Source organism: Anser cygnoides, unplaced genomic scaffold (genome assembly GCF_040182565.1).
Source record: "Anser cygnoides isolate HZ-2024a breed goose unplaced genomic scaffold, Taihu_goose_T2T_genome scaffold_50_1, whole genome shotgun sequence".
Classification (NCBI taxonomy): Eukaryota; Metazoa; Chordata; class Aves; order Anseriformes; family Anatidae; genus Anser; species Anser cygnoides.
In genome coordinates this window covers 495,232-515,473 of record NW_027103073.1, presented here as the reverse complement: position 1 = coordinate 515,473, position 20,242 = coordinate 495,232, and the positions used below count along the sequence as shown (strand labels likewise).

Sequence of the window (20,242 nt, the reverse complement as noted above, 5' to 3'; positions counted from 1 at the left end):
CTCTGTAATAATTTTGGTGGTATTAAACTATACATATACATAAGAATGGCATTTGTCTGTTACTACAATCCTACAGTCTACTCCCAACAAATTTAATGTCACAATCTTTCTGCTTCTGAACAATTCTGTTCAGCTAGAGGTCCACCACAAAGAATAGAAGCAGTCATCATGTATAGAAAGATGTCTTGTTAATGATATCAGGTCCCTGGGCTGCTCTCTTCCCCAGACTCCCATTTGTTCCTAATACAGACAGCCTATATCATCTTGTACCTCTTTTGCAGCTGGGTACAGATATATTTTCATGTGGCTATTTAAATTCTCTTCTCTGACACCTGCCCTCCAGATCTCATTTTAAGCATGATATAGAATTTAGACAGAATTTGAAGTCCATAGAATACTTCAAAGTGAATCATTGGAAAGGGGCATTGTAGTAAAAAGCAGTAGGTAACATACAGTGAAATTACTGTTGTCATTCGGAAATAAGTAACACAGAACTTTTATTCCAGATAGCTTGTACAAATTATTAATTCCTTATTTTTTAAAATTATGCATTATATTTTCATATAAAGAGGAAATTTTGTAGGATTCTATAATCTAATGTGCTGCTGGTAGTTTACTGAAAAATTGTTACAGGTTAGGGTTGCACAATTCTACCAACAGCATCATCATATACCTTCTGGTTCTGAATGTTGGATAAAGAGAAGTTGGTGGTTTGGCAAGTAGCAATTCTTAGTTTAATAAGAATTTAGTTAACTTGCTGGCAGACTTTGGACACTTTGTTTGAAGGCTTTATCACAAGCTTGCCTTGTGATAAAACTGATATGACTGATACTTCCCTGTGCAATGGAGGTGTTGTGATCTTACCTTTATCGTTTGAGGCCTTACTGTGAAAAGAATCAAGTATAATTTGAGCAGCTGAGGGGAAAAAACAGCAATAAAGAAGCAGAAAGAATATTACAGTACGCAGATTAAAGCACAGAAATTATATGTGATCTAGTCACAGTGGAGTCTTTACATATTGTTTTATTTATTTAAATTCAGTTATTGAATATTGATTTTTTTTATTTTTAAGCAACTGAGATTTCTCTCTCCATCTATACTGCCTTCCATGGTGTCTCTAAAGAGGGATTAATAAAGAATAAGTTTTTGTTGGTGTCATATTTACTGGTGCAAACATGTAATCTGGGAGACAATATAATACCTTCTGGAAATAAAGCTTGTATATATGCTAAAAAATGCAGGTGATTTGCAATTTCTCACAGTTCATTTCCAGCCTGCTTGCATTGCAGTACACGTGGCATCATAGGAAGTTTCTCCTCCAGCAAAGCATACCCATGAGCTCCATCTGCAAGAGAACATCCATCTGTCCTGTCAGACTGAAGTTGTCACTGCTCAACAGTGCCAAAAGGGGAACTGCAGCCAGTGCCAAGGACAGCAACCACCTTATAATTGCATACATAGTTCTTGATACCAGTCCTGCTAAATTTGATTTGGGTCTTCCCAGTGAACAGACTGCATGGTGTGCAGCTGAGGGGTGAATGCTTGTCAGAAACATTAACTCTTACTGACACATCAGCCCGAAGGAGTCTACCATGCACTCTGCTGGCTCCAGGGCTGGATTTAGCCATATTTCACATGTGAGGAGATCATACAAGATGGTGTTTTCCCCTTCAGTAATAGTTCTGTCTTTCAATTTCAAATGTACATAAGTAGTGGAGTGATCAGCTTTGTAAATCTAGTATCTTTTTGTCAGAATGTAAGAGAAATGAGAGAAAAATACTCAAGTTGCAGTCATGGATCAGAATTTCACCATGTTGTGTGGATGCAGAGAAAAAAAAACTTTCAGCAAGTCAACTCTATCTCCCAACTCAGTCTGAGTCATCACTAGCCTACATGGTTGTGTCCTGAAATGCAGGGGGGGGAGGGGGGGGGGGGAGGGGGGGGGAGGGGAATAAAGGAGTTTTCCATCCCTGACATGTAGGGTAATTCATTGACACAGTTCTGTTTCTCCTAATTGGATTCATCCTTACATGAATAACTTCACTGGGACAAGTTCAAACAGCAATCTAAATAAATGGGAAAGGTGGAATAGCTTGTATCAACTTCTAGATTTTCAGCCTAATGTTAACCAACTCAAGTCTATAAATTTTGACCCACCGATAGCATGGGATATTGAAAATAAACTTTGGTACAAGTCACATTACTGCTACCTTTTCCAGTGTTGGTTTGCTCTGTATAAGAGTACATAAAGGCTTAAAACTCTTAAATATCACTTCTGAGTACAGCCTATTATGTTATTTATACTCTCAGACAAAGGTACTAATTTAAGCTGTTGAGTGAAGAATTAATTGAAATGTATGAAGTATGAATATTTCTGATACTTAAGCTTGCAACACATACTTCCATAAATCCATAAACAAAACTCCTTTACATGGGAAATTTGCACCAGTGTAATCTAGCATCCGATTATAAACCAGTATAGCTATATTGATCCAAACTCTTTCATTCACTTTGTCAGAACCAGTTCTTTATTTGTTTCTCTGTTCCAATTAGAAATAGATTAACAAAATAAATCACTTCTAAATCAAGTAACAGGACCGTACACAAGTTGATGGCAATTTAACAGTATTAATATAAAAATTAAATTAAGCAATGTGATTTTTTACGTCTCACATTCCCCAGCTCTACTGAGATTACATCCTCCTCCTCTCTTCCTTTGTTTATTAAGTGAATTTCTTAATAAAAACAACTAAAAGTTTAATAACCTTGATGTTCCCATGTACAACACTGGCAACTGATAAAGACTACGTAAAAAAAAAAAAGGAACATTTTATATAGAATTATATTTTTATTTCAATAACTACTTCATGGAAGCATTTCTATTTAGTTTGTAAATGCAAAAACATTTCTCTTGTATTTCCTAGTGAGTAAGTAATAGTTACTGTACTGTACACATGCCTTTGTCCTAAAGGTGTTTGGTGAAGTATACCACAAGGAGATAGATGACTGAGTCAAAAACTAAAATTGTATTCCTATATATTTATTTTTGTGTTTAACCATACATTCAGGCTCTCTAAATGGAGAAAGATGCTGCTAGATCAAACCTGATGCTTGTCTAAACTTCTGAAGGATCCATGCAAGCTGGTTAAAGTTCTATACGTACTTCTGAACTATATCATTTTTTGCTTGTCAGCATTTTGAAATCTCTGAAATGAACAGACCTTGCAGATGTTAATTTTCTGTATATACTTTGTAATATCATGTGATATTCTACCCAGTATTGCACCATCAATTTACACAATGACCATATATAACTTTCAGGTTTTTGTTTTGTTTTGTTTTGTTTCCACTGTATGATGTGGCCTATCATTTTATGTACTTTTTTCCTTAAAAATAAGAAAAATAACTTCACGTTGAAACAGGTGATTTCACTGAACTCTGTACTGTGAGGACCAGAGTTTTTGTGGGCTATATATATATTTTTATTATTCTTTTCTTCATCAATTACAGTTGAGGCAGAACCCAGTAAGCAAATTATTCTTTCCATTCTGCATTTTCTTGTCCAATTGTATGTGCTGCATCATTGACTATACCAGCAATACAATCATTGTATTTGGATTTTGTCTTTATTAACTTCACAGGATCTTGATTGTGTGGAGAAGAAATAATAAGATTCCTTTCCCTTAAGTGTTTATTAGTTATTACTGTATTTCAGTGATTTAACCACTAACAGGGAGCATCAGGTTGCCCGTAAAGGGACTCATTTCACCATAACAGATGTCTGATTTTCTTAAGATGAGACTTTCTGATAACAATGACATAACAGTCTCTGGTACATACAGAAGAAAATGAACATCACATTAGTATTTTGTGATTAGATAATTACTGACTGTTAAGTTGTATTTTTGGGTAATCTTGCATCCAGAGCTAAAAAGGGTGACCACAATGCAGTGATGCATATTGCTCAATTATTATTTTTATCACTTAAGATATACCAAGTAGTTTCACTGGGTCTTGCCTTGTTATTTTTAATGTGTCTATCTAAGCAGACATGGAAAATGTCTTAAATGGTTGTTGCACATGCATCCGAAGAGTAGTAGCAGATAATGACTCTGAAGTTTTGTAATTGATACTGAAGTAGTTTTAATGGCTGATTTGCTTTAAATATCAGTAGATTGACAGAAGCATCTCATACAAAGCACATCTGGATTGTGAGAATTTGGTCTGGAAATATTTCTTTCCATTCAAGCTGATTTAACATATGCTAGTTCCCAACTGCCTGCATGTTCAACAAAGATGACTCAGCAAGCATTTTTAACTGTATCTATACTAGCAAATAGAATGAACCAGAATCTTTTCTCTGGCCTGAAACCAAGCTGCATGCCTGGCTTCCATCCACATATCTAACTCAGCTTACCCACCTGCTTTCTGCAGCATTAAGTATTGTCTGCTCCATACTCCTGTGAGTGACTCCAATAATAAAGAAAGCTCTACCACTTTACTCAGAGAAACTAGTTTGGGCATCATCTGACAATAATGCTCTGCCCTTAAGCGGGCAGGATTTGACACTGAAATCAGTACTGGATTCAGTGCAAGTGAGAGAGCAAAAAGTTAAGCATTCCAGAGTCACAACCAACGTGTACAGGAGCCTACAGCTACCTGAAAAGCAGTTATAAAGACAGCAGAGTCAAACATTTCTGTTTGGGGGCAGATGGCAAGACAACATTAAATGACAATGAAGTATGACTTAGGAGTTTCAGGTTGGAGATGAGGAAAATCATTCTCACTAGCAGCACTGAAACAGGTTTCCCAGAGAATCTGTGGAATTTCCATCTGTTGAGGATTTTGAGACTCCACTAGACAAAGCCACAGTTGGCCTTGTCTAGTGTTGGTGATAGACCCGCTTCAAGTGGGAGTTTGAAATAGGTGAACCTCAGGTATCCTAACCTCTCTGTAATTCAGAGACACTTTTGTGAATGACCTTATCCAGCTCAAAAGTGACAATGAGTTTCAAGAGGGAATAATACAGTTAGGAACTAAATTAATATCATTGCTAAAATTCTGGTATTGGATCAAGGTTCAGGTTTGACCTTATTTTGGAATATGCTGCTACATGTTCTGTTTTACAAGAAAGGTTGTGAATATTTTTGCCTTATCCTTCACTACTGTGTTTGGTAGTTGGATTATTCTCTTTGGAAGGAGGGAAAATGTTCTTTTTTCCTCAGAACCGCTGAGTCTGGGCAGAGAGAAACTCCACATTGGGATCACCTTCTAGAATACATGAGCTGAAAATGATCCTGTGTGGGAGAGACATCAGTGCCTGCAGAATGTTGCATTGTACAGAGAAATTCAAGTTTCTTGTAACTCTGAAAGTCACTGTAAGTTGGTGGGCTGAGAGTAAGGTGACAGGAAGAGATCTGTCTAGCAAAGGTGGAGGTTGGGGATTTTCTTTTTATTTTGTATTTCACAGCACATCTGAGTTTTCTTATTTGAAGTCTATTTTTCTGATCTATCACACTAAAACTTAGCTTTAGTCATTCAAGGATATTTTGCTCATCTTAAGAGGGTAGACCTACCATTTCTACTTACTTTGGTCACATCATGAAAGTTATTGCTTTATTTATCAGTTCCTGATGTCTTTTTTTTTTTTTTGGTGAGGTTTATCCTATAGATAGACTGCTGAAAATGTATTGCTAAAGACTAAAGGGGAGAGAGCATACAGATATTTTCATGCTGAGCACCACTGAGTTAGAAAAAGAAGATAACTGAGAGTATTTTTTTGTAGTGAAAAGTTATGTACATCAAAAAACTTAGTGTTAGTAAGAGATTTAAAACACTTATACATATTGGGAGATATTACAAATGGACATGAGGTAGGATAAGAAATACAAATTAATAATAACATCAGAATAATAAACTTTCTAGACATGATTGTAGAGAGGCTGAGAAAATGATGAAAAGTTGTTAAAGAACAGTGCTAATTCTTTAAAGAAGCACTATAAAGATTTACACAAAAATTATTGAGGACTAATTCAAAAAAATGAAGGTACATTTGGCTCATCAGTAATCAAAAAAATAAATAAAATATGCAGGAAAAGGAAACAATGGCAAGACCAATCAAAAGTATTTTATGATGTGGCAATAAATGCAAACAAAACAAAAACAAGCAAAGACCAAGAAAGCAAAAGAGACTCCTTTATTAACATTGAGCTGAAAAAACTATACCAAAGAAAAATCTTCTGTCAAAGAGGGAAAGAAGTTACTGACAGATATAGACAGTTAGGATCCATAATGCTATTTTTGAAAAAAACTTCACTGAAAAATTCAGTTATTTGATTAAATGATAGGAAACTGTTACATTTCATAAGAACATCAGTGGGATAGAATCCAAGGATTAGAAAAAGATAGACTACTCAGTCTCATCAAATGTGTCTAAGTCAGTAACTAATAAATATTTACATTATTAGGTTTAAGAATGCCTGGATTTATGGATACATATATATGAATACATATATATGAGTACATATACCTGTCCTGCTCTGTCCCCTCCCAGCTCCTGGTGCACCCGCAGCCCCCTCACTGGCAGGGCAGCACGGGAAGCTGAACAGTCCTTGGCTCTGGGTGAGCGCTGCTCTGCAACAACCGAAACATCAGTGTGTTATCACCACTATTTTCATCACAAATCCAACACACAACATCATGTGAGTCTCTATGAAGATAATTGAATCTAACCCAGCCAAAACCATGACAATCACTAAAAAAAAAAAAAAAGTAAGCTGGAGCATTATGGGTCAGCCACTCTAATTTCAATTTTAGGAAAAATGATGCAGCATATAGCCAGTGATATTTGAAAGCCTGAAGGAATAAAATAATCTGCATCCATCACAAATTTGTCAAAAACAAGCAAGTCAAAACAATGTACATTACTTCAGAGAATTTCGTCAGGAGCCAGGGTCCAGAATGTCTAAATACTTGAAGGACAGGATCATACAGTATCCTGAGTTGGAAGGGACCCACAAGGATAGTCTGATAGTCTGTATATTAAAAATAAAGGCCACACAGATCTAAGAAGTTAGCATATCAGAGGAGAATATCAGAATTCAGCCGTCAAAGTGAGGCAAAAAACCAAGACACTGTTCAATAGTGATGGGAAAAAAGACTACATAGACTAGATAGATGGAGCATGATTGACTAAGACAGCAGTTCTGCAGAAAATACTCTCGAGTTTAAAGTACCCTTGGTAAAGGGAACGAGTACCAGTCGAACTGCAGCAAGGACGATTCTGCTTTGATATTTAGTACAACTTCTTAAATTAGAGAGATCATGAAGTACTAAAATAGATTGCACAAGATGTCAGTGGTTCATCCAACATCAAAGGTCTTTAAGAACAAATTAGACAAATATCCATCAGAAATGACAGAGAAATAGCTGATCTTGCTTTTGAGAAGGGGAATGCATTGGAGACACATATGATATCAATCAGTTCTGAGCTTCAGGTGTGTATCTGACTGCACTGACTTCAACTCCTGATGAGCACAGGCATAGATGTACAGAAATAATGCTTTTGCATTTAGTCTAATCTGACCAAAACCATAATCCCTTAAAGGAACTCATTCTTTCAAGATCAAAGACTGAAAATTGCAGTTAGACACAGGTTCTAAAGAACATATTTTCTCTTTCTGTCATATGACATTAAAATCACTTTTGTGTTCTTAAAAAAATTTATATTACTGTTGTGGTTTAACCCGGCTGGCAGCTAAACACCACACAGCCGTTCGCTCACCCTCCCCCCTCCCTCTCTGGGATGGGGGAGAGAAACGGGAAAGTGAAGCCGGTGAGTTGAGATAAAAACAGTTTATTAAGACAGGAAAATAATAATAACAACAATAATAATAGTGATAATGATAATAGTATTAATAATAATAACATGTATGAAACAAGTGATGCACAATGCAATTGCTCATCACCCGCTGACCGATGCCCAGCCTATCACCAAGCAGCCGCCCCCCCCACCCCGGCTAGCCACCCCTATATATTGTTTAGCATGACGTCAGATGGTATGGAATACCCCTTTGGCCAGTTTGGGTCAGCTGTCCTGGGTCTGTCCCCTCCCAGCTAGCCTGCTCGCTGGCAGGACAGAGCAAGAAGCCGAAAAGTCCTTGGCCTGGTGTAAACACTGCTCTGCAACAATTAAAACATCAGCATGTTATCAGCGCTCTTCTCATCCTAATCCAAAACATAGCACCCTACCAGCTACTAGGAGGAAAATTAACTCTGTCCTAACTGGAACCAGGACAATTACTAGACACACAATATAAACTACCATAAACTGTTTCCAAAATTGGATAAATATGGGGCTGATAAAATGGTAACAGAAGTTTTGTCCATATGAAATATGTTGGGAATTAAAGCTCTATTTCATAATCTGGGGTGCCAAACCCACTTTTCTGTCAGTAGAGTAGTTGAATGACCCTGCCGAACCCTATTCAACTTAATATGAGATAGGGTTTCATAACAATATGTAGCATAATGTTTCACTAGTCATTTCATTGTCCATTTTTAGTCTTATCATAAATGGCAAGAGCAAAAGCTGAATTGATTTGCTTATATGTCAGGAACTTTGATATTGAATTACAATTTAAGATTACATACCTTTAATGGGTATGTTGATGTGATTATAATAATAATATTAATAATAGTAATTATAACAGAATCATAAGAAAAGGATCAGCTCATCTACTCATGTTTTTACTATCCATAATGCACAAGGACATTCATGTTACATTTACAAAATAGTCTAATATCAAACACTCTTGAAACACATCTCTTGTATTATGGGTATTACAACCACTAGTACAAGAACTCTTATTTCTGCCACTCTTACTGGTTTGTAAGAATATACAAGTTTGTTTCTTTTCTTGACATGTAGATTCATATAGCTCTCTAGAATTCACTGTTTCTGTAACAAGTCATACTTTTGCAAATTACCATGGCGTAATATAACCTTGTAAGCTCTTTAAACCAAAGAGTGTTCCCTTTATATATTTGCACTGTGCATAGCCTATAACAGGATGACTTCTGAGTATTATCACTATGCAGAATTAATAATAAATAATAACAATGAGTACCCATATTTTGGTCCTGATTCCAGTAACCTCTAAAGCTGATGAAAAGATTAGCTTGATTTACAGAGATGATGTGGGGATCTTGATGAAGGGAATATAACTTAATAAATGTGAATGGAAGTGTGAATGGAATGTGAGCCTGGTCATAAACCATGGCCTTCCACAGCAAGCTTCTCTGCCAAATTCTCCTGTTGTCTCTATCTACTGTTTTCTCACTGTCCTGAACTCATTTAAGCTTTTGTAAAGGACTACTCCTATTCCTCTGGCGAGGTTTACTTTTGCCCCTTTCAGTCACTGAGCTCCAGTGAAGGTCTTACTCAGCAAGAAACAATATGAAATATGTCTGGGAGGGTAAGGGCAGAGCAATATAATGTGTCACTATGTTTAACTATTCACTGCAGAATATAAACAAATCGATTATATTCTTACATTTTTGTTGGGCAAAAGGAAAAAAAATGCTCTCTTGTGCTGGAAACATATCATCTAGACTTTCACCTCAGGAAGTATAAAACCTTATAGATCTACAATATTGTATTCCAATTTTTATCTACTGACAGAGCCTGATGATTTAAGTATACATATATTTAAGCAGAAGAAAAACCTTTTTACTTTCCAAGGTGCAGCCAATTAAAGTTTTTGCTCAGTCTTTTAAGTGTCCCTTTTTTATTTGCCATAGGAAGAGAGAGAAGCAGAAATTGAGATGCTTCTGTGTGTCCTGCAGGATAATCCACAACACTGCTGGCAGGATATCAAACTAAATCCTGGACCTGTGTGATCATCATGACTTCAGAAAAAATACTTCATGTTTTAGAAGGACACAGCAAATTAGAATGATGCATATCTTCCTCGTGCTGGTTTACATTCTCTACTACATTGCAGAGACAAAATGTTTCATTTAAAAACAAAACAAAACAAAAGAATAACAACAACAAACCAACAGCAACAAAAAAACAGGCAATCTTTCCAAACTTTACCAGCATCCTATAATTCAATCTATCACAACGTTTATTTTAGAGACATCAAATTTGTAGAATCAACAAGATAGTTTATTTTGCGATCATCTCTCCGTCTTGTGGCTGATTTCAGCAAGGAAAAGTCCTGTTATTTTCATTTAAACTGAAATCAAGTAACCTTGAGTGTTTTCTAATATCAGCATGGTGTTAAGTATGCTTGTTATAGCGTGTTATATATATGTAAGGACATAATTCAATGCCCTCCCTCCCCCCCCCCCTTTAACTGTGCAGATTTACACTTATGTAATGCAGAAATATTATTCTCTCATTAGACCTTATCCACCTTTATTCTCACCTATTAAATGATTGTTTCTGTAGGTTATGCTGCTAAATGGATGTGGGTAAATTCAACATTTTTAAAAGAAAACTTTCAAAAGTGGGATTTTTTTTTGTTGTTTGTTTGCTTGCTTTTGCATGGATATTGTCAAATTAACACTGGTTTCTCTCTAGGGGAAAAATGTATACCAAATATCATTACATGTTAAATCTTATTATAACTGAAAGTTGTATATAACTACATGTTGCCTCATTGCTTAAAGGAGCTGCAAAGATTATGGATTTCTCCCAAGAATAACATATTTTCAAAAAGCTATTTTTTCAGGTTGTTCCACTCACATGCTTGCAATTCCTTTCTACAGACTGAGTTATACTGTTTTCCTCTCAGTTTAAGCTGTTGTTGGGCCTTTCGCATGACATTTTGAAAACAAACAAACAAACAAACAAACAAAAACATGCAGGGAATCAAACGGTCCCTATTCCATAAATAAATAAATACACTGATAGTAAAACCACAAAACTGAGTGAAGAGGGAACTAAAATTATGTGTACAAGTGTGTGCATTTGTGAAAAGAGCCAGATCAATTTTCCTTTGGTATATGTATAAGATAATGACCAGCTGTTTAGAGAGGGTTGCAGACAGGTAGTGACAAAGCACCAAACTTCTGATGACTTGGCCCTTACATAACATATAAATATATCAGTTTAATGAGCAGTTTAAGTTTGCAAAATCCATGGACATGCATTGCATTTCAACAGGTTCAAAAAGATCAGGCCACCAGTCCTGTTGAAAAGAAAGCTCAAATGACAAACACAAACAAGTGTCTTCTGCAAAGTCTGATAAAAAAAACATCAGGAAAGTAAAAGAGATCAGGATTTCCCATGAAATTGTTCTGTTTTTAGTAATGAATACTGGAACACATATATTTCTGATGTCATTAGCATTAGCATCCTTTTACCAATTTTCAACTTTTTCACTTCATAGTTGTTACCTAACATCTCTCGTTCATCTCCTTAGGTTATCTGTTCCTCACCATGGCAACTGAGAAATTACTGTACATCGGTATAAATGCATTTATTGTCTTTGCTGGGTTCTCTTGGGTGTGGGAATGCGGGTTGTCTTACATCACGGAACCAGCAATGTCTGTTGCCAACTTATTTCAATTATACTTCATCATCATTTGGAACAGCATTTTTGTCCCTTTCTTCATAGTACCACTCTTGCTGTTAGTTTCAACATTTCTAAAAGACATCAACCCAAGCCAGAGGGAACGATTTTCTTTCAGCTGCTAGCCTGATTTGCTGGGAGATTAAAAAAACTGAAATCTAGACCACCTTGGTTTTGATCCATATAATATAGTTGGGGGGAATTCTGGACTCAGGGTCTGTGATTTTATTCCTAGGTACAAGAAAACAAAATAAGCCCTCTTAGAGATTACAGCATATGTGTTTGCTTGGCCATGGCGGAATACAGTAAGTATTTGCAGTTCTTTAGTTAAGAAGAAGCTAACAGAAATAAATTGCTCACTTGGAATTGCTCAAGTGGCTTGACACCCACATTTGTCTGCCGTGATGCTGTAGCTCAGAGACTGGAGGAGATTTAAGGGCTGTGGAGAATTGGATTAATTTTATGGACCTTGTTTTGATTTAGAGAGCCAATACAAATATTACTGTACCTTCTTTATGTTTACTATAAGCTCTTTTTAAAATGTATGAAAGCAAAGCTCCATTCTGCCATAACGAGACATAACAAAACCTGGCTATATAAAAATGATACATTGAAATACTTTCTTCAGAAAATAGCTTCTGAAAAATGTAGACTTTAGGACCATTGATATCATGTACTTCTCATAAAAGGTCCAATTAAACATTAAATTATATATATATATACATATATGAGGGAAACAGGTCTTTCAAACTTTGTTTTTACTTTGAGATTTTTTAGCTGCTGGGATAAGCTTATTTTATTAGAGTTTATTTTACAATGAGCTCTTTATCGGATCTAAAGCTAGCTTGTAACCACTAAGGGTTCAAATACAAGTGGACAAATCTCTTCAAGGTTTGCTTGAAACATCTTAAAAGCTTACTATTATTTTCATGTCAGATTCAGGTCAGAACTAATTTTGAGGAAACCTTTTAAACCCCTGATTCTGTAGCACCCCAGGTAAGAAGTAAAGTGGCAGTGGAGGAAATATAATAATTTGAGCACAGCGAGACAAGCTAAGAAAACAATTCTTTGAGCAAGGGAAGGAAAAATCCCTATAGAGCACAACTTTTCAGAAATATTTTTTATATTTTAAAATATATTTTTAGTACTATATTTTTAGTAAACTACTTTAGAATATATATTTTAAAATATCTTATTATTAACAGTTCTTTCATTCCACAGGCAGCACAGAAGATGACAAGAACCTTTTGATGGATTTTGGCCTAACACATTTGGCTGGTTGATGCTGCAGATAATCACTACATTTGATTTGGGAATAGGATTGATAACTGGACAGGTGAGACCTCTTTCCTTGTCTTACCAAGTCTCATGTAACAGTCCACACATCCCTGCCATGCCTCCCATATTACACAGTGAAGGTCAACTGAATCAGCCCTCAGCTTACAGTGCTAGCCTTGAGCTCAGCATCAAGGCCAGTGGAATCTGAGCAACGCAAAACTGATATAAACCAGGGCATTTCGGGTTGAATCGTCTCCTCAGAATGCTGCTGCCATCCAAAGACACAAGCTGGTATTGCTGTACTGCTGTGTACACAGAGAACACTACTGCTGGTAGTTTTGGAGAAATAGGAGGGCAGATAAGTCATCGTCCCTAAACTTCCACATTTTGTGATAAAGCTCTAAACTGAGAAACATTTTATCCCCTTATTTTCTTTCCAAAAAAACCCACTTCCATGAGAAATAACTGGTTTCAAAATCATGAAATATAGTGTTCATGCTGTTTCATGAAAACATCTATTTTCTATTATGTGAACATCAGGCTGTGCTGCAGAGCTCAGCCTTTGTTCCTTGCCCTTCTCATGTCTTCCTATAAGGGACCTCACTAATTTTTCATGTCAAGCATTTCAGCAAACTCTTCCTTGTTTGTAGTACTGAAATGGCAATCCAATATTTTTCTAAAACAATCTGCTCTAGATCAGCAGATTAGATTGGGCCCAATTAACCCTTCTTACCTTTCCTGGCATGATCATTCACACTGAAGACATAAATTCCTAGGCTTCACTAAGAAGAAATCAAGAAAGTTATACTGCTGTGACTGCAGGCAACAGTTACTTTTAACATAAATTTACAGGGGCAGGATGATTCATTGCCCAAACTGGGAAAAACTATACAAATGGAAAACTTAATCTACTTTATATATTATATTTTCTTATATTGCTTTTCCTAAGTACTTCTGGTCAATGCACAGTGCATATGATTCTTCTTAGTAATTAAAATACCTTTTTTATTTCTATACTTATTCAAGCATTTATTAGCTATGACATTGTTACAACTTAATTGTACATTTCGTAGTTAACCAAGACTGTCTTACAAGCAGTCCAGTGATACAATTTATAAAGATGACATGCCTTTATTTATTTTTAATTTTAACTTCAACAAACACAGTTCCCTTTGCAGTGAATTTTACATCAGCATGTAAAAAATAACCCACAAACAGGAATCAAACCCCAAATGGGAACAATAGGGAAGAGAGATGTTCATGGGAAACAGTGGCAAATTGATTTATTCGAACTCCCAAGAAAAGGGGGGTTTAGATGCCTATTGATACTAACAGACACCTTTTCCAGATGGCCAGGAGCATTCCCATGTAGAACTAACAAAGCCAGAGAACTGTCCAAAGTATTGCTGAAAGAAATTACACCGAGATTTGGTGTACCCTCAGTAATGTCATCTGACAGGGGACCACACTTCACTGCAGAACTGACCCAACAAGTCAGCAAAGTGCTGGGGATTGATTGGCAGCAACACACTCTGTATAGGCCACAGGCAAATGGCTCATGTTGACTTGCGGAAATCAGACTCCATAACCTCAGAACAGTTATCTGTCAAGAAACCAATACGTATTGGTAAAACTAAGCCCCTTTGAGATATTGTATGGCAGGCCTTACCAAATGCCATACAAAGGAGAAGATCTAACACAAGTAGGAAACCAATATTCGCAACAACATATTATAGTTTTGGGCAAACAACTAGAACAAATCAATAAGAACGTTTTAGGCACTAGACCTTTTATTATCCTCCCAAGGGGAAGTATGCACTTTAATAAATATTAGTTGCCGTATGTGCGTAAATGAGGCAGGATGAACTGAGACTGATCTCAGAAATATTTGGGAAAAGACCAAGATCTTACACAAGGTAGTTCAAGATGACACCTCGTGGGTTCGAGAATTATGGAACAAACTGACCTCTTGGTCACCCAACTTTTCTTGGCTTAAGCAATTGTTTATAGGAATATTGATCTTGCTTTTACTAATATTCTTAACCTGTGTATTGGTACAGTGTGCATTTTGGTGCTGTATGAAAAGACTAGATAATTATGAAACCTGGAAGTGTAACCGAATCAAGCACCAGGTAGAAACTGGTAAGAATTTTATGAAAACTTTGAATCAAGAAGGAGTGTTATAAGCAAAAGAATTTGCCTAGGATAAAGAAAAGGGAGGACTTGAGACAGGGAACAAGATAAAGGATAGTGATTCCTAGGTCTTAGCTAGCACAATTGTATGTTGTCCTGGTTCCAGTTAGGACAGAGTTAAGTAGCTCATAGTAGCTGGTAGGGTGCTATGTTTTGGATTAGGATGAGAAGAGCGCTGATAACATGCTGATGTTTTAATTGTTGCAGAGCAGTGTTTACACCAGGCCAAGGACTTTTCGGCTTCTCGCTCTGTCCTGCTAGCGAGCAGGCTGGGGGTGCAGCAGGAGCTGGGAGGGGACAGACCCAGGACAGCTGACCCAAATTGGCCAAAGGGGTATTCCATACCATCTGACGTCATGCTAAACAATATATAGGGGTGGCTGGCCGGGGTGGGGGGGCCGGCTGCTCGGGAATAGGCTGGGCATCGGTCAGCGGGTGGTGAGCAATTGCATTGTGCATCACTTGTTTTCTTACACATTATTATTGTTAGTACTATTATCATTATCACTATTATTATTATTATTGTTATTATTATATTCCTTATATTCCTTATATTATTATATTCCTGTCTTAATAAACTGTCTTTATCTCAACTCACCGGCTTCACTTTCCCGTTTCTCTCCCCCATCCCAGAGAGGGAGGGGGGAGGGTGAGCGAACAGCTGTGTGGTGTTTAGCTGCCAGCCGGGTTAAACCACAACAGTCCTTTTGGCGCCCAACGTGGGGCCCGAAGGGTTGAGATATCGACAAATCCGACCAGAGTGTGTTAAACTAAAATTGGTATAAGTATTGGACCTGCTTAATAGTTGCTAGTCACGATGTTGATTGCCTTAATCTCCAGTCTGCTGTACCTGTATTCCAAATTGAGTTTTATGGTGAATTATTTATAGCCCGATGGGCCCATGACACCTCAGGCCATCAAGGTAGAGATGCAACCTACAGATGGGCTCGTGATCGAGGGGTGGACCTGACCATGGACACTATAGCACAGGTTATTCATGACTGTGAAACATGTGCTGCAATCAAGCAAGCCAAACGGTCAAAACCTCTTTGGTATGGAGGACGATGGCTGAAATATAAATATGGAGAGGCCTGGCAGATTGATTACATCACACTCCCTCAAACCCGCAACGGCAAGCGCCACGTACTTACAATGGTGGAAGCAACCACCGGATGGCTGGAAACATATCCGGTGCCCCATGCCACCGCCCGGAACACTATCCTGGGCCTTGAAAAGCAAGTCCTATGGCGACATGGCACCCCAGAGAGAATTGAGTCAGACAACGGGACTCATTTCCGAAACAACCTTATAGACACTTGGGCCAAAGAACATGGTATTGAGTGGGTGTATCACATCCCCTATCATGCACCAGCCTCTGGAAAAGTTGAACGATACAATGGACTGTTGAAGACTACACTGAAAGCAATGGGTGCTGGGACATTCAAAAATTGGGATACACATTTGGCAAAGGCCACCTGGTTAGTCAATACCAGGGGATCTGCCAACCGAGCTGGACCTGCCCAATCAAACCTGTTACGCACTGTAGAAGGGGATAAAGTTCCTGCAGTGCACGTAAGAAACATGCTGGGTAAGACAGTCTGGGCTACTCCTGCCTCAGGAAAAGGCAAACCCATTCGTGGAATTGCTTTTGCTCAGGGACCTGGATGCACTTGGTGGGTAATGCAAAAGAATGGGGAGGTCCGGTGTGTACCTCAAGGGGATTTGATACTGGGTGAGAATAGCCCATGAGTTGAATTGTAGTATGTTAATTATTATATAATACTGTATGTCATCACTACCATGATTGCTATATACCATAGATGGAAATGGTGATTAATTACAAGGTATTGGAAAGAGTGTAACCTGAGCATGACATAAATGGTATGGAATAAGGGGTGGATATCTGTCCTGGTTCCAGTTAGGACAGAGTTAATTTTCCCTCATAGTAGCTGGTAGGGTGCTATGTTTTGGATTAGGATGAGAAGAGCGCTGATAACATGCTGATGTTTTAATTGTTGCAGAGCAGTGTTTACACCAGGCCAAGGACTTTTCGGCTTCTCGCTCTGTCCTGCCAGCGAGCAGGCTGGGGGTGCAGCAGGAGCTGGGAGGGGACAGACCCAGGACAGCTGACCCAAACTGGCCAAAGGGGTATTCCATACCATCTGACGTCATGCTAAACAATATATAGGGGTGGCTGGCCGGGGTGGGGGGGCCGGCTGCTCGGGAATAGGCTGGGCATCGGTCAGCGGGTGGTGAGCAATTGCATTGTGCATCACTTGTTTTCTTACACATTATTATTGTTAGTACTATTATCATTATCACTATTATTATTATTATTGTTATTATTATATTCCTTATATTCCTTATATTATTATATTCCTGTCTTAATAAACTGTCTTTATCACAACTCACAGGCTTCACTTTCCCGTTTCTCTCCCCCATCCCAGAGAGGGAGGGGGGAGGGTGAGCGAACGGCTGTGTGGTGTTTAGCTGCCAGCCGGGTTAAACCACAACAATTTCCCGTAAGTCTCTTGTATATTCATCAGGTCTCTGAAAAATCATTAATGTAGGTTCCATCTCTATTCGTATGCATACTGGAGTCCTTGGGTGGTCGGTCGTCTGGCATACTCTGGTGGTCTTTTGTTGAAGGCCAGAAGTCTTCCTTGCTGCTTATCTTCTGGCCTTTACTGTCTTTGACAGACTTCAGCAGTCAAGCCAGTTCTTGTTGGTTCCATTAACTATGCATACAGTCTTTTGTTCCCTTATCTTTGGGTCGTTAACATATGTTGTGGTTTAACCGGGCTGGCAGCTAAACACCACACAGCCGTTCGCTCACCCTCCCCCCTCCCTCTCTGGGATGGGGGAGAGAAACGGGAAAGTGAAGCCGGTGAGTTGAGACAAAGACAGTTTATTAAGACAGGAATATAATAATATAAGGAATATAAGGAATATAATAATAACAATAATAATAATAATAGTGATAATGATAATAGTACTAACAATAATAATGTGTAAGAAAACAAGTGATGCACAATGCAATTGCTCACCACCCGCTGACCGATGCCCAGCCTATTCCCGAGCAGCCGGCCCCCCCACCCCGGCCAGCCACCCCTATATATTGTTTAGCATGACGTCAGATGGTATGGAATACCCCTTTGGCCAGTTTGGGTCAGCTGTCCTGGGTCTGTCCCCTCCCAGCTCCTGCTGCACCCCCAGCCTGCTCGCTGGCAGGACAGAGCGAGAACCCGAAAAGTCCTTGGCCTGGTGTAAACACTGCTCTGCAACAATTAAAACATCAGCATGTTATCAGCGCTCTTCTCATCCTAATCCAAAACATAGCACCCTACCAGCTACTATGAGGGAAAATTAACTCTGTCCTAACTGGAACCAGGACAAATGAATATCTATTTGTCCCAGTAATATAAGCACACTGCCAGTAACCATTGGTGCGCAAGTTAGGTGGAGCTATCCCCCTTGCGTCCGGCATGTGTGTGCAGCGCCGAATAAACATACCTGCTTTATAACTATTCTGAGGTTATGGAGTCTGATTTCCGCAAGTCAACATGAGCCATTCCATTATGTTGTTCATTGACTTTAAATGGATTACTGCCACAATGTGGTAAATTGAAACTGCATAAAGTATTTATATTTTATTTAAATGTGAGTTACTGAATTTACTTTCTCATTATACATTAAAGTAATGATTATCCTGTTTATTAGTGTTAAATATTTCATGGACTTCACAACATTGTATAACTTACTATAAATGAATAGAGGTCATTACATTACCCATTGTGTAAGACTGTATCTGCAGCAGTTCACATGGATAGAAAGCAGGAGAAAATCTGTGATGGAAAATAGAGGCCTCGATTGCCATCAATATTTCTGAGGAATCAGTGCGGTATATCTCAGTTGTTTCACTAAGAGAAAGAAAGAAAGAAAGAAAGGAAGGAAGGAAGGAAGGAAGGAAGGAAGGAAGGAAGGAAGGAAGGAAGGAAGGAAGGAAGGAAGGAAGGAAGGAAGAAAAGTGTTAAAACAGGAATTGCACCCTAATTTTTATGAATATATTTATAGAACTTCCACCTGGAAATATCTTAAACCAATCTACAAATGGATTTTCAATGTATTTGCAGAATAAAGAAACCATTACAATCACTACCAAAATACAGCTATCTGTGTGATGATGAAATATAATTGCAGTTTAACAAAGAGACCAGTATCATGCTGCATTTTAAGAAAACACATTGACCTATAACTGAATACATCAGCATATCTATAGTACAGATACATTACCATAAAGAAAGTTCCTAGATTTGCCCACTGTTTTCTGCAAAGCCAAACAATATCACTGCAGTCTACAAAGCTATTTAGAAGATTGTCTTGCTGAAAGAAGGGTCACATTAATTTCTTTGCCTCTGTTAAGTTCTTTATAAGTCTTTCTCATATTTATATCTAGCCAGTTGTTCTGTCATATTAAGAGATATCGCTTCATTATCCTGTTTAGTGGCTACTGAGCGCTTCAACCTATTTGTGATTTTCATCAGTGTCTGTTCTTCTGTGAAATTATGGAAGCTATTACTATTTGGATATCATTAAATCTACTTCTGCTCTTTGGTGGGGAGTTCCACAGGTTAACTGTGCTGTTGTACAATTATGCTTTAATACTTGTGAGACACTGCTTGTTTCAGCTGTAATTTGTAATTACATATATCACGATATTTTAATAAATATATTAATCTTCTTTTGACCACCTCCCTTTTTCCATAGCCTAAAACTCACTTGTGTGTATGATCTGACAGTACTTGAATGTGGGAGTTTTGACAGCACTAAATACTCACATCCAGTGTGCTCTACTGCTTTTGATGATGCTTTTTTTTTCTGGTGATATTCATTCATCATCACCAAAATGGCTAGTAAAAGATGAACACAGAGACTTCCCACGTTTCTTCACCTTCAGTCTCATAACTAGACAATTTTATTTTATATAATATATATAATATATATTATTAACTGTGGGAGTGTGGCCATGGGGGTCGACAAGCCCCATGGTTGGTGATAACATCAGACTCTTAACGATGAGGCCATCAGGAATGTAAAGAGTTTAGAAGGAACAAAGAAGGGTGATTCAGGAGACGCCTTGTTGTCTCAGATTGCTTGCTCTCCAGCCATTAAGACATGGAAGTTGCTGT

The 20,242-nt window shown here is 37.9% G+C and overlaps 1 pseudogene; it reads left to right on the top strand.

Moving 5' to 3' along the window:
- LOC136789479 (syncytin-2-like) overlaps positions 1–15,290 on the top strand; it is a 120,911-nt pseudogene extending 105,621 nt beyond the window's left edge.
- The last annotated feature ends 4,952 nt before the right edge of the window (positions 15,291–20,242 follow it).